The sequence below is a fragment of the Miniopterus schreibersii genome, assembly GCF_964146895.1.
Source record: "Miniopterus schreibersii genome assembly, chromosome: X".
NCBI classification, from domain to species: domain Eukaryota; kingdom Metazoa; phylum Chordata; class Mammalia; order Chiroptera; family Miniopteridae; genus Miniopterus; species Miniopterus schreibersii.
Window position 1 is genome coordinate 89,487,600 of NC_138104.1, and position 14,447 is coordinate 89,502,046.

Here is a 14,447-nt window from a genome sequence, read left to right on the forward strand (position 1 = left end):
ATGACAGTAATTGAATAAAATATGAATCCTTGAGTTCATATTAATTATAAATTAATAAAGAGGAAAGCTGTCCCTTAGAGCAGAATGCCAATGGTAAATATAAAAGGAATGGTAGAGTTAGAAATCACCATTTTTCTGCCATCCTAATAATAATTGATTCAGGCATGAATTATCAACAGAGGCTAAAATTATTGGGTGAAAGATTGATGAAGATGGATGTTCACAATGTCTTAAAGTACCTTCCCACTGACTATTTATTAATAATTAAGGGGAAATGACCAAAATCAACATCACCAGTAATGGGACAAATTGGCATCATGTACCTCCTGATGTGATGCATTGAGGAGGCACAATGTCATTATTGTAGTATTCCAGCCAGAAACAGGTAAATATCCAAAAAAAGTGGAAATACCAGGCAAATTCAAACTGAGGGACATTCTACAAAAAATCAAATATGATTTCTGCTCTTCAAAAATGTCAATGTCATGAAAGACAAAGAAAGGCTGAGGAACCATCCCAGATGAAAAGAGACTAAAAAGACATGACAACTAAATGCAATGCATAATCCTGGATGGGCAATACGGTATAAAAGATATCGTTAGGACAATCTTTGAAATGTGAAAATAGACTATCTACGAGATAATAGCACTCTATCATTTTCAATTTTCCTGAATTTGATAAATATACTCTGGGTTTGTGAGAAAATACCCTTGTTTTTAAGAGATTCACACTGAAGAAATTAGTCACGATGTCTGTAATTTAGTTTCGTGTGATTCAGCAATAATATGCCCTGTGTGTTACTATATAGAGTGTTGCTCTATCTTTTTATTTACCAACCTATATGAAGAGAGATAAGACAAATGTTGCAAAATGTTAATAATTGGTGAGTCTAGTTGGAGAGGATAGGTGGAAACCTATTGTACATTTTTTTTGCAGTTTTTCTGTAATGTCTGCAGGGTTTTTTTGTTTTGTTTTGTTTTAATCAAAAAGTTGAAAAATAAAAGACAGGTCAAATGGTAAGATTGCATTATTGCAAGTGTTATTGTAATTAGAGTGTATTTTGGGTTGAATACTTTTGGATTAAAATTTTACTATCTATAGTTATTCTAAAGTAATCTCTACAAAGACTTCAGTTTTATCTTCCAAAAACATGTCCTAACCTTGGAATTTCCCTCCACTTTTCTGTCTCTATCTTTTCCTGTGTCATCTATTGCTTTATATATTTGATACTATTCATTTTTTTTCTTCTCATTTGGTCATTCACTCATTCACTTTCTTTTTGTTTAGTAAATGCCTTAAATGTGCCAAGTGTAGTGCTTTGAGTTCTAGTGATAAAATGACAAATTAAATATGCTTCTTGCCTTAAAGGAGACTATGTCCAGTTGCAGAGTCAGGCATGCAAGCAATTTTTTAAAACAAAATAATAAAAGTTACTACTTATTGTTGCACTTCAGTGTCACTCTGCTAGGCCTTTTATATGGGTGTAACCATAGGTGAGCAACTTTTGGGGTGTTTGTGCATGTGTGTGTTTCTGTTGGGAGATTTCAAAGATAGGATCAGACACTGTATGGCACAATGCAGCACAGTGACTGCAAAGGTTTTTAGCAAGTAAAAACCAAAAATTAATTTGGGTAAAGAGTTTACCATGACTTTTAGCAGAGACAAAGATTATAAAGCACCTTGGACAACTCTATTCCAAATTGTCCATAGTAAAAAGCAAAATATAAGCTATTTTGGAGTATTAGCATTTAAAACTATACATCACTTGCTTCTGTTAAGGTTAATTGAAAACCTAATATATTGAAAAGACGCATTAAAAACACACACATTTAAACTGAAGTAATAATAGTGGTTATATCTCCGGGCAGTGTTTGGTGTGGAGCACAGAGAAAGCAAAAGTATGTTATGATGGGTGATGGCAGGCAAATTCATGCAGTGGTTTCTCAGCTAGATTATACTGTTTATGTTTTGTTTTGTTTTTCCTTTTCAAAGCAACTAGCATGTACCTTGTCAATAAGTATTTGTTTGAAAGATTCATGGTATCAATTAAGCCAGGTTCCCAAAATAAGGTCAGAAAAATAGGACAATGATTCTCTCTAGTGGGAAGTTGACATGGTTTATAAATGTACATATTGGTGTTGCTAACTCAGAGCTTGATCACTGAAAACATTTCCCCTTTAGATTATAAAAGCAGTGGATGTGCACAGACAGACATTATGTATTTACACACATGCAAACATACAAAGTATTCATGTGAAGCCTCCTTCCTCTTAGATCTTATAAAACTGAGTATGATGGGGCGAAACCAGACAAAGAAGGAATAGAATGCTACAAGAAGGAGCGAAATGGGCCTCAGGTGACCAGCTTAGAAGACAGGGCTATTGTATACCAAGGTGTCCAACTTCACCGATGCCTAAAAGAAAATCTCTTTAAAGAAAAAGTGTTTGCTTTCTCTCTGCTAGGAATTTCTTTCTGAACATGTCATATAAATAGAGAGGCACCGATGGAATGTTACAAAACATCTCTTGAGGGAAGACTGTCAGAGTGAAGGTGGCATTGCCATTTTACTCCTTTTTGTTAAGGGCTGCAGTGTTTATCCTGAAAGCAATCCTCCACCAGGGGATATATTGTCACAGTTAGAACAATTGGGTCTTCCATTGGGAACCCTTTGGATGGGCCAGAGAACCCAGAACGTCTGGACTGCTTAGATAACCACAAGAAGCCGTGTTTTCTACAGAAACATTGAACGCTTCTAAAAAAAATGGTATGATATTTTGTAGTATATTCAATGGTTGAAAATAGATTTATAAAATATTTTACATATGTAAAAGCTGATTGCATTGAAATATACAAAATGGGATGGTTTGATAAACTTCAGAATTTTATGTTATTATAATTTTCTTCCATTAGGGTTTTAACACATTTCCTAAGTATTGAAAGCATTAGAATAAAATGTGTTCGGCGAAAGCTGTTTCTCCCATGAGACAGCTTTTATTCAATATCTTAGCAATTCTACAGAGCTGGAGACTATTAAGACAAAAGCAATAATCAAACTATAGGCTGGTTCATTTCCTTCAGTGGATGTAACAGAAAAATCCATTTCTTCTCTCTCTTGAATTTTTTTCATCACTCTCTGTTTTCTGAAAACATAAAAATGCTGAGGGAAACTGTGGTAAGTTTGCCTTCCGTTCTCATATTGTAAAGAGATACAATTCAAGAATTTATTAATGCTTGTTTAACTTTTCCTTTTTCTCCTATTAACACTCTGTGAAGAAATAGGCATATTTTGGAAATTGCCAACAGCAGAAACTACCATTCCTTGAGTCTTTCTAAGGGGAAGAGTAAGTGGCTCCTCAAACAATGACAAACTTAAGAATAAAGTCCGTGCCGAATATTTTAGTGGTCTGCGTAGTTGGGATACATATATGATGGATATGTCCTCAATAATAAATTCTCTTTTATCAAAATGGCAATAATAGAGCCCTGCTTCACAAAAAACAAGGCTTTATCTTATTGCTCTCTGTGTATTGATTTTTGGTGCATGAAAATTAGCAGTGGCTTGAGAAAATAATGTGGAAGTAAATGTGTCCCCTAAAATGCAATATTTTCTAATAAAGACAGACATAAAGTGGGAGCAAGATTTTTATATTCAAGGAAATAGATTTTAATATATTTTAAAATGTGCAAATAACTTGATTTTATTGCAAACAGAATAATAATAGGTTTCCTGTAAGCATTTTAAAAATTTCCAGTGGCTGTACAAAAATAGATTTATTTTTTTCTCACCTTTTTTTCCCCCTGACTCCATAAAACATGCTTATTGTAAAGAATTTGAAAATCGTATAGGAATATGAAGAATAAATTAAAGGTCACGTGGAATCACACTGATCTGAGATATAACCACTATTATTACTTCAGTTTAAATGTTTTTTATGCATCTTTTGAATATATTAGGTTTTCAATTAACCTTAACAGAAGCAAGTGATGTATAGCTTTAAATGCTAATACTCCAAAATAGCTTATATTTTGCTTTTTACTATGGATAGTTTGAAACAGAGTTGTCCAAGATGCTGTATAATCTGTGTTTCTGCTGAGTCATGGTAAACTCTTTAGCTAAATTAATTTTCATTTGCATATCTGTTTTTCCAACTATCCTTTATAGATGCCTGGTTCAGCAAGGCAAGTCTAGCAGAAATTATTTAACACCACTATGGCACTTTTCTCTATATAAATAATCATTTTGGCAACAGTTTATAAGAAAGGACTGAAAAAGTTGGTTAAAACATTATCTTGTTTTAGAGAAAATATGGATTTGAAATTTCGTTTAGTTTATTTTGTTAACACTATTAAATTTATTGGGGTGACAATGGTTAATATGAACATATAGGTTTCAGGTGTGGCTTCTATGTTGTAAGATCTATTTATTGCTCTGTATGCCCACCACCCAAATTCATATCTTCTCCCATCACCATATATTAAGACCCCCTTCACCACCACCCCATGCCCTTCCCTCTGGCAACCCCCACACTGCTGCTTGTGTCCACGAGTTTCAGTTTTACATCCCACATAGGAGTGAAATCACATGGTTCTTAGCTTTCTCTGCCTGACTTATTTCACTTAGCAAGATATCCTCAAGGCCCATCCATGTTGTGGCAAATGGCAATGTTTCACCCTTTCTTATGGCTGAGCAGTATCCATTGTGTCCATGCCCCACATCATCTCTACCCAGTCCTCTATCGCAGGACACTTTGGTTGTCTCCATGTCTTAGCCACCGTGAATAATGCTGCAGTGAACACACGGGTGCATATATCTTTGCGAATACATGTTTTCGAGTTTTTCGGGTATATACCCCGGAGAGGGATTGCTGGGTCGGATGATAGCTCTGTTCTTAATTTTTTGAGGAATCACCAGACTGTTTTCCATAGTGATTGTACCAGATTTTATTTAGTTTGATTGTGTTGTTTTACAGATGAGGAAACTAAACTGGTATGTGAGTAGTCAATAGTTGAAAATACATTTTAATAATACCAATTTTATGAGACCACTGAGTTGTGAGTGACAGCAGTCTACTTAAGAAGACAGCCAATATGGCATTTTATTGTGATATCTTTAATATATTCCTTTAAGCTATTTTCTATACTGAGATATTTATGTAATATAGACAAATTTGTTTATTTGAGGAAAATTAAAAGTGCACTCAAGCAGCTATGACTCATTACCTTGAAACTGTGGGATGGCATCAATGAGTTTTCAAGTCATACTCATTTTCCATTACATACTAGAATTAGAGCTCCAAACTGATTTAAGTCAGGCAATTTATGTGTGTCATTCTTTTAAGCTTTGCTAATGGCCTCTTCCATTTTAGTTTCTATGAATTTCACAACTATTACTGGTCAGTACTTTTAACTTCACTCGCATATCTTAAAGAATTGTTATCTCTACTGTGCAGTTATAAGAACTTCTCATCTAAAGATCTGAGTCAACTTTACAACACTTGAAACTGTAAGAAAATCCCTGGAAAGAGCAACTACTTTGTTTCACTCTCAAGGTTTGCAAAATGAGGTACAATGACACAAAACTCTTGAGAATCTGTAAAATCAGAAAAACGGGCTAATATATACTATTAGTCACCCAGGGTTTAATATGTTCTTACAAGATTCCTGCACTGGGGCTTAAGGGCAATTAGTTTATAAATGATAACAATGAAGAACAATGACATGAAAAGACTTGCTTAGGTCACACACAAGTGAGGAGTCAAAAATAAAACACTGCCAAGGAACTGTCTGGTTTTTTCTTCACAATTTCTTTTCCGTCAATCCTCACTCATATCAAATTTGAATTCATAGTAATAATTCTTGAGTGGTTTTAAAAATGACCTTTTTGTGCTTTCTTAAATATACCACTGGATATTTTGTGAAGTGAAAATAAAATCTACTTAAAGAGCATTTAAATGTCTACTTTAAACGTAGAGAAATCAACCTGCAGTTATATCATCCTTCATAGAACACATACTAAAAATAGTATATGTGCCCTAAAAATAGAGACAAATAGCTAACATATTTCTTACAGATGGCAAATGTAATTCTCAACAATAAAATCTAATACAAGTTACCATGGTAATTTATTGGAAATCAACACATTTTTCTCTTACTGTATGACCTGAGAGAGTAGTTAGCAGTTTTTATGTGTCATGTCTAATTTCTCACTTACTGACCTGATTGTTGAAGTTCGATATACAGAAACTGCTTATTAAAAGTTATACCTTGCATTTTATGACCCAGTTGTGCCATTTCTCAACTGACTGAGGGAATTCATAGCCATAAAATGCACAGCCATCTCCCTCTCCCCAACAATGTTGCTTTAATGCCCCAGGATGGTGGTAGACATCCCTCAGGCAGCAGTGTCTCAACTACTAAGGACACCTAACCCAGTGTTTTGCCCATTGCTGACACTTAAAATATATTTGGTGAATGGGAGTGATTTGTTGTTTTTCACACAACGACATTATGTGAATCATCACTAAGCAGCCTGCAGTGAAGTGAGATTTTGAGCAGGTTATGAAACATCATCAGTCAACAGGTTGTTTTGACCTGGAAATAATGAGAATATTAAGATGGTTCTGAGAAGGATTAATAAGTGGTGTGTTTGGCCATGAATATGCTATCCTGTTTGTTATCTCTGATCACATATGTGGAAATGTGCTACATGTGTGCTAGATGAAATCAGTGGGCTTCTTGCAAATTCCTTAAACTGAATTATTCTTTTTTAAACTGCCTGTCTTTCATTTTCCAGAACAAAGATCTGAGTTCCAGTGGATTCCCTCTATCCTCACCTTAGGTTTACTTGTGTTTTATAACTTCTGTTATTAGAAGCTAAACAGATGAGGGGGTGGGGGAATGGGTGAAAAGGAGAAGAGGAATATAGTCAATAATAATGTGACAAGTTTACATGGTGACAGGTGATTAATAGAATTAGTGGGGAGACCACACCGTAAGGTATAAAAATGTTGAATCACTATATTGTACACCTGAAACTAACATAACCAATATAAGGCTGTATGACAACTATACTTTAAAAAATAAAATAAAATGAACTTTTGAATATGTAAGAACTGTTTATACAAGTGGTGTTACTGTGTTATTTTTTCTTTGCCTGTTTGCTGTCAGATCATTGATCAATAATATGTGGAAGTTCCTTTTTCATACTATGCCTGCCCTCCTTTACCACACATAATTGAGATTTAACTGAATGCAAGTATTCAAAACAGGAAATTAGCAGTATTTATTGCCCATCACATATCTTGTTCCTCCTTCGTAATTGCTATTTGCATAGACTGAAATATATGTATATGTCCATATGTATGTTGTTGAGACATTCTTAAGTGGATTTCCTTTTTTTAAAAAGAGTTATGTAGGAACTATGTCCAACAATGAGAGCTCTCTTCATTAAGAGGTTAATTATTTAATACTTGAAGAGAGTTCCCCTTCAGACATCTCTCTGAGTAGTAAATGCATTCTATAAAGCACACTTTCTTTGAATACATGAGGAAAGTAACCTCATTAACTAAGAGTAGAGTGTGAGGGCAATGTTCAAATAGGTTCAAAGGTGTTGACCATGTAAAAAGAATGAAGCAATTAGTTGGAATTAATCCCAGTGACTGGCTTTACTACTCCCTCTTTCATTGCTCTGTCAAGGAAACAGTGAACTCAAGAGAGGCTAGTTGCTTTTTACCTATTAGATACTATCAAGCTTATTAGAGGATCTATTGTTTAGGCAAAGACCTTGGTATGCCAATTTTGGTCCATAGACCAACATCATCAGCATCAATAAGGAACTTGTTTGAAATTCAAATCTTGAGTCCCACCCCAGACTACTGAATTTGAATCCCTTTTTAACAAACTCCCTAGGTGATTTGTGTGTACTGAAGAGATTGCAGTAACAACAGCAAAAAGTTTGTGAAGAATTGCTCTAGTGACTTCTAGTTGACTCTCCAAGAGTGGAAACACAAGGTATCTATTGTTTGTCATTTCCCATGGCATAAGAAGCACTCATTCTCTTGAACTTCTAATTACATTAGATATAACCCTGGAGGGTTTTCAAGATTAAAATACTCGTCCTTCTGATATCCATGCCATAGGTCATTGGTTCTCAATTGATGAGAATTTTGTCCTCTGAGGACTTTGGGCAATCTTTGAAGACAATATTTGTCACAACTGGAAAAGGTACTATTCACATCTAATGGGTAGAGACCAGGAATGCTGCTAGATATTCTACAATGTGTACAACAGCTCCCCACAACAAAGAATCACCCAGCATAAAATGTCAATAGTGACAAGATTGAGAAATCCTGTTGCAGACAAAGTTCATATTACTCATAATACACTTAATCATCCCACTCATCAAAGTAGGTTATGCAAAATAAAGCATATAACAGAGAAGTACAAGTTAAAGATCTTTACAAAGGATTTACATTTAGTTAAGAAAACAAGTGAAAAATTCAATAAAGCAAATAAAGGACTTCCAATGGCTATGCCAGTATATAATTAAATACTAAGAGCTTTGGCCCACTCAGTTAGTTCACCAGGAATGATAAAAACTGAAAGGATTATGATTCTTGGCTCCCAATATTGGTTTTGTCCAGGATCATCTCCTTGTTAATAATTCATTGAGAAATAAGCTAATCATCAGAGACCAATGGTCCTTTTTTTCTTAACAAAGATGCTACTTGGATATTCTAGTTCACACTAAATAAAACCAAATGACCAAAATTACTAAAATGCAAATCTATGCTACATAATAAATATCCATGCTGTAGCTGACCAGAAAAAAATCTTTGAAAATATATTCTAGTGTAGAGGTAAAAAATAAGTTGGAGTTAACCTCACTTAAATCATATATTGCATGTCTAAGGAGATAGCTCATAAGTTTAGTTTTCATGTTGTAATTTTGGTGGCAATCAAATAATCTTGCTGCAATGTCCATATCAAGAAACTCAAAGGTATAAAATCACTAGTATTGGACAATTTGCGCTCCTGGCATTCATAGTAGCCTCCAGGTGTGGTTTTTGTTTGTTTACTGTGCTCTTCCTGGTAACCTACCATAGTGCCCCTCCCTCCCAACATCTTATTTGGTCTTTAGCTTAAAGGTGGTGTCTGGGGCTATTTCAAGGAGTTACTTAGTTTTCTTGAGTATTCCTCATGTATATAGGAGGTATACATCTTATTGAACTTTTGTTTTTTTTTCTCCTGTTAATCTGGTTTCTTATTACAGGGAGTGTCTCAGCCAAGAACCTAGAAGGGTGGAGTAAAAATTATTTTTTCTCCCCCACAGGAATGAGTCAGTAAAAGTGACTCTTTCCTGGACACCTATTCAGTTTTCAATGGGTCATTGTCATTCTAGGGAGATGCTACCATATAGAGAAGTAGGAGGTTTTGATATCCGGAAAAAGTTTGACTTTTCCATTGTTTGAAACCAGTGGTTAAAAATGTCAAAAAAGAGTCCCAAGAGAGGCTTAAATAGTTCTTTGGTCTTACTGTATCTCTCAGTAAATGAATGCACTTGGTAAATACTAGCAAGGATAGGGGCACATATTACAAAAATGATTCATTATAAGAAGGGATAAGGAGTCCAGCTGGTCTAAATTCACCGGGCTTTTAAACATTTCATCCTAAATGATGTGCATGTTAACTACATTACTAAAGATATTCCTAGGACTAGGGAGTTTATTGAACAACTCTAATTCCTATTGATTACATTCTTTGGAGGGAGAGAGAGAGAGTGTGTGTGTGCAAGAATTAAAATGAGTTTGAGGAGGAATAGAGAAAATCTAGATGTTCATCATTATTAACTAGTGCTAGACTCTTAGGTAGATACTTTGCCAGTTCCCAAACTACCTCATGATAAATGAAGTGCCATATTATTTTAATCAATGTATCTGAATATAACTATTCAGAATAGAATTGATAATGAGCATCCCCTTAATGCGACAGTTTCAAAGTCAAACATTCCCTAGAAGCACAATTCTATATTAGGAATGCCAGATGATAGCATTCCAAATTATACTGGTTCTTATTTACGGTTCATTTAATGTTATCAGTGCCAGACACATAGTAGATTCTTATAATTATCATTAAGTGCATGAGTAAATGAATGATCTCCTTCAGGACAATGCATTCAAACCAAAATAAATCTATTATAAGGTAAAATATAGAATCAAATTGAACAAAATTGCTGGAGGTAAAGCTGACCATCTTAATGAAAGATAAACTAGATTTGAGGGATTTTTTAATGAAACACATTATTGCTGCATCCTAATTTGCCCAGAATATCATGTAGTTGGAACAGAGAAGTGATGTAATAGCTGCTAATATTTATTGGGTGATAAGCATGTGTCAGACATTGTGATTTGTATTTGACATATACGAGTTAATTTAACCCTCAGGGCTTCTCTGTATGGAAGGCATTATTATTATTAATCATTTTATAGAAGAGAAATTAAGTAATTTGCCCAAGATAGCACAGATAGTTGGGTTTTGAACAGACAACCTTGCTCCAGAGTCCACAACTTTAACCATTAAACTGCTTTGTTCCAGATAATAACTATGTCTGCACTTCGAGGTCAGCCAGAGTTAGAGTATGGACCAAATCCACAGAGTGAAGAAGAAATTTATGACTGCCTGATGGGTGCAAGAGCGGCTAGGCCTGAGGCCAGAGACAATGCTGCTGGGTATTGTCAGGAAGGGTGAAATTCCCCCTCTACACTTCTTGAGTTCTTATAGATAGATTAATAATAAAACTGACACAAAATGAGATTAAGAGGAGAAAAGCCAATATAATATGTGAGCATGGGTAATCATAAGCGATGCTGAAGATCAAAAAATGATGCTCAGAGAAATGATTGAAGTGGGCACCTTTTTATGCTTTTTAGACAAAGAAATAATAAACTTATGAGGAAATGACAGGACAAACAATGTTAGTGTTCATTAGTAAGAAATCTAAGCAAGATTTGGGCTTGGGTAGTAAATTAATAAAGAGGCAACAAGGTTTGTTTAGGTTCTGGATTCCTTAACTCTAGTAATAAGGGTATTTCTCTTAGCCTTCAGGTACAGGGAAGGCACCTTTCACATGGGAGATTTATCTCCTGCTTTAAGGGAGAGAGAGAGAGAGAGAGAGAGAGAGAGAGAGATATCAGTGTTCTTCTTGCATTGGCAGTTCCTTAAGTAACTTTAATTCAAAATAATCAATATGTCATTATGGGGTATTTTGGGTTGGTCTACCCTGAGCCACAATAGTTTCCATCTGGAGGATTGTTTGTGTCAGGAAAGTGTAAAATGTAAAAATAAAGGAATTGGAAAGCTCAGGGTTTTGGAGGAAAACTGAAGGTCAGTGTTCGATGCAAGTCAAGTCATGTACCCACAATTAGAAACCTAAACAAGGGCATCTGGGTAAAAGATTCAGAGACTCCTAATTGGGACTCAGTCATGTATGATCAATAGTGGGAACAAGAAATAACACAGTAGTGAATGTATCAACTGTGCTTTGGTTCTTTGTAGAGCAAGGGCCAAACTTTCAAGCTTGTCAGGCCAGGGACTACAGTAAGGAATAAAGGACAGGGCTGTCATAGACTAACATGGCCCCATGGCCCTCGCCTCCTCATTCTTTGTTTCTCTTTCACTGCATAATCTAGTTCTCTGTATAGTATGTGAAATATGTCTATATTTGAATGTCTGACATAATCCTAACTGTCCAAATACCTTTCCTGGTTGCAGGAATCAAGCAAGGTTTCTCCATGGTCTAATTCTCTGGTAAATTTTCAGCCAGTTTTTCTGAAACTAAGATTTTCTTTTTTTAAATTCTCACCTGAGCATATTTTTTCCATTGATTTTTTTAGAGAGAGTGGAGGGGAGAGAAGAGGGAGAGAGAAAGAGAGAGACATCGATTGGTTGCCTCCCACTGGTGCGCTGGCCAGGGCCAGGGATCGGAGTGTGCAACCGAGGCACATGCCCTTGACCAGGAATCCCACCCAGGGCCCTTCGGTCTGTGAGCTGATGCTCTAACCACTGAGCAAACCGGCTAGGGCAAGATTCTCTTTTCTAGATAAAAGGCTGGTCCAGAATCTAGCTCAGCTCAACTCTAGTTGAATTATTTATTACAGTATACTCTTGGCACTTAGGAAGATTCATTTAATACATATGAGTAATGTCTCAAAGAATCCATACTGCCCATTGGAGGGCTCTACCATCATTTTTATTGGATCAACAATACTGAACAAAGGGTAATAATGGAGGGAAAAATGCTTAAGTAACTTTGGCAAAGATGTGTGCTGGCAAGTTTACCTGTCAAAAGTGATAATTTGTGGTTTGCAAAATCTATATTCATCAAATGCTTTAACTTATCTCTCTAGGAAGGTTTTAAAAAGAAAGACTTTAAAGCCCTGTAAGATAAGTTAAAGGATTTATGAATCAATGGCAGTAAAATATGATTAATAGCGACAGCTTCCAGTTCTTTCTCTCAGCTTTAGTCTTGTGAGTAATATAGCAACTCATCAGATAATTTACCTAATTGCTAGCAAGAGCAATTTGGCTCTTTCAGGGACCCTATGATCAAAAACCCGAACTACCAGCTTACACTCCTTGTGTGTGCCCTGACCTTCTGAACCTTGCAGAGCTGGTGAACTTGTAGTTATGTCATATGTTAACCAAAGTCATTTCTTCTTTCCAAAGTTAGTTGGGATAGATCATTCTGATACCTGTGTAATAAACCTGGCTATCAATAAGAGGAAAGGAGCACAGAGAAGGCCACATTTTATAGACATGCCATTTGTGCAGCTTTGCCAGGAAGCTGCAGTTTAGATGCATGCCCAGTAGAGTCTGAGTGACACCTGGGAACAGGTCACCGGCCAGATTAGGCATGGCCACTGCAAGCATGGGAAGATTTCAGATACTTAAGCTCCTAGACAAAGGAGTTGTCTCTCTTGCTCTTTCCAGACTCTTGTGACTTGTTGCAGAGGTTGCACTCTCCTGACCCCCCTACATTGGTTCACACGGCCCATGACCATGTGGCCCCCACACACAATGGATTGATGGACTGTAACTAGCCTAATGCTAAACCAGACCCAGCTCTACCATGGAACAGAAACTCTGGACACTGGCTTCGCTTCTAGCTCTGCTTAATCCTCAGCTGTACTTCTTCCAGGACTAGATTAAGGGAAATGGGATTTTACAATCTGAGGCATGTAATTCCATGAAAATAAAGCTCTTTACCACAACTCATTCTCCTGTGGGGGCCTCAGGAAATGCTTATTCCAGCGGCATCCCAAGAACCCCACTCCCACTAGCAACAGAGAAAGACCGTCCATGCATTTCTTCCATAACAATTCCACACGATTATAAGCCTCTCAACGGTAGGGGATTGCATGTGTTGTGGCCTTTGTAAATTGATGGCTCATTTGCTGGAGTTCCCCTTAAAAAGAAGGCACACACTAACTTTAAGAGGGACTTGGAATATGTGATCCTGAAGGATTCTTTTTGGCTTTTTAATGCTTTTATTTTACTAAGAATAAAACGCTGTTGGTATAAATAGGTATTTGAAAACAATTGTGGAAGATTTACCTATTGAAAGATGCTCTAATCTTGGCCACAATTTTCCCCTTCATATTTAGGTAATCAGACATTATTGTGAAAGTTTTATCAATTTCATTGATTCTTCAAACATTTGTTTTTGTAGTACTGGAAGTTTTTCTCGCTATGGGCAACTTAACCTTAGGCCGCACTTGCTGAAAACAGCCTGGGGGTGTTTGACCCTTCCTGGCTCTGTGCCTGCTTATAAGAACAGAGCTTTGATAGTTGTATCCTCTTTAGGTACATTTCATTTTCTTTCTCTCCCCTTACAATAACTACTTGACTGTCACTTCGACCTTGTCCTGAAATGAAATATAGGTTGTCTAAGTCAACAGATTTTTATTTGTGCCTTATATATTCTCTCTAGTACTTTCCTTCTTGGGAAGTAATCGAGACTCTTTGATTAGAGCATGTTGAAGAGAATGGCCAGAATATATTGAAGACAATGGCCAGAATGGTGAAAGTATTTCATCCACACAAAGGAAGAAAGAATCAAAGAAACTAAAGAAGTGGAATCCAGAAAAGTAAAGTTCCAACAGGATCATGGTGACTGTCATCAAACTTTTCAAGGGCTGTTTTGGGAAAGAGTGATTAAAAGTGTAGAACTAGGGTCAAGGGGCAGACAGTGAAATAGGGATGCTTTTCTAATAGGTTTTCCAAAGATAGAATTGGCTTCCTTGAGAAGGAATGTGATCCAGTATAAACTATTAGATATCTTGGGAAGATGTTTTGGAGTAGTTCAATTATACAACATTTAAGTTGTTTCCAACTCTGAGAAGCTATTTCTGTTCTTTTACATATATAAAATATTTCTACTAGAAATTCCT

The 14,447-nt window shown here is 36.0% G+C and overlaps 1 protein-coding gene across 1 annotated transcript in view; it reads right to left on the bottom strand.

The window, feature by feature from the left end:
- The window catches only part of IL1RAPL1 (interleukin 1 receptor accessory protein like 1), a 1,172,201-nt gene that overhangs the window by 23,866 nt on the left and 1,133,888 nt on the right, over positions 1-14,447 (bottom strand). The window lies entirely within an intron of this gene.